At 28.7% G+C, this 1,494-nt stretch overlaps 1 long non-coding RNA gene across 1 annotated transcript; it reads left to right on the forward strand.

Moving 5' to 3' along the window:
* On the forward strand, nucleotides 1-952 carry LOC126909918 (uncharacterized). Its single transcript, XR_007705141.1, has 4 exons — nucleotides 1-81; nucleotides 149-311; nucleotides 375-446; nucleotides 510-952. It is a non-coding gene; the product is annotated as an uncharacterized LOC126909918 (long non-coding RNA).
* The last annotated feature ends 542 nt before the right edge of the window (nucleotides 953-1,494 follow it).

The raw sequence follows: 1,494 nt of genomic DNA on the forward strand, positions 1-1,494 counted from the left end.
TGTGAGAAAGATAAATTAAAAAGTGACATTAAGGATTTTACACTTCCAGAAGAATTAAAACAAAGACAATCTAGTTTAATTGTATTAACAAAATTTTACTATAGATTTTCATTTATAGCTTCATTAAAATATTTTTAAAAAATTCTAGATAAATTTGGAGGTAGACAATGCAAAATTAACAAGCAAAGTAATCGAATACCGTGAAAAATACAACAAAAATAAAGCACATATTGAAGAAGTTAAATCAATGATAACTAGTCAAAATATTAAAAAAACTAGTAGAAGAAAATATTGATCTCTGTAAAACAAAGGTTAGAAAATTTTTTAATAAATTTAAAAAAATAGACTAATGTTTATTATTATTTTATTTTTAGAAAGCATTAAAAAAGCAAGTGATAGATTTACAAAGTTATGCTAAATTATTAAGTAATAAATTGAGCGAAGAAGTAAACAATGATTTTCTGTAAACTTAATTCTTAAATTTCAAAAAAGATATCTCTTATTTACAGTCTGCTAAATGTGGGTCTGCTGTTTCTAATCAACATCATAATTTTCACCTAGAATCACATTATTATTATATAGCGTGGCAAAAAATGTACTTAGTAAAACTAGCTCATGGTAAAGACAAGCTATTAATACTTATTATCCCTGAGCTTGAAGATGGCTTTCTTAAAAGTATTAGATTAGCAGAAACATTAATTACATTGAGACACTTTCCAATATAATACAGGAAGAACAATCTACCCAACAAGAGTTGCTACAAGAAGTTAAAACAAATAAACTATTAAAATCCTAGGAAAGCAGCAGGCGCGCAACGTGGAGGTAGTGACGAAAAATGACAATACGAGAATCATCCCCTGTAATCGGAATGAATACACTACATATCTCTTAATGAAAATAAAGCGTATTAATATATAAGTTTTAATAATGATTAGAATATATATATATACATGTAAAGGGACTTAAGTACGTAAACGTATCATGCATGAGGTATAGCCGTATTTTGTGGATGGTTGTGGCAGGGGGAACATTATACACAAGGCATATACGGCGACAGAGGCGTCAGCTGTAGGAATATATAAATGAATATTAATATATACGTATATATAAATATTAATATACATATATATATGTTTATATATATTAATATTAGCGGCGATGGTAAGAATATATAATCTTCGCATAATATCGCGGCACTTTCGCTGGCGTCCACAACTCGGTGTCCAGCATGATCCTCTGGCGTCAAAAGGTTAGCAGTGTAGATGACGACGGTGCGCGAGTGCGGATCGCTTTGTTTACGTTGTCACTTTGACAACGGGAAGAAGACTACGGTATCATTAGCGGCGGGACGAAATTTTTTTTAGACTGAAATGATTACAATATGATCATTTACAATTTGATTATAATTGTAAAATAAATATGAAATTAGAGTAAATAAAATTTTAAAAAAGGACTAATAAAAAGTTAATAAAATTGAACATAATTTTATAAATT

This window comes from Daktulosphaira vitifoliae, unplaced genomic scaffold (genome assembly GCF_025091365.1).
Source record: "Daktulosphaira vitifoliae isolate Bord-2020 unplaced genomic scaffold, ASM2509136v1 Scaffold_2129, whole genome shotgun sequence".
Taxonomy (NCBI): domain Eukaryota; kingdom Metazoa; phylum Arthropoda; class Insecta; order Hemiptera; family Phylloxeridae; genus Daktulosphaira; species Daktulosphaira vitifoliae.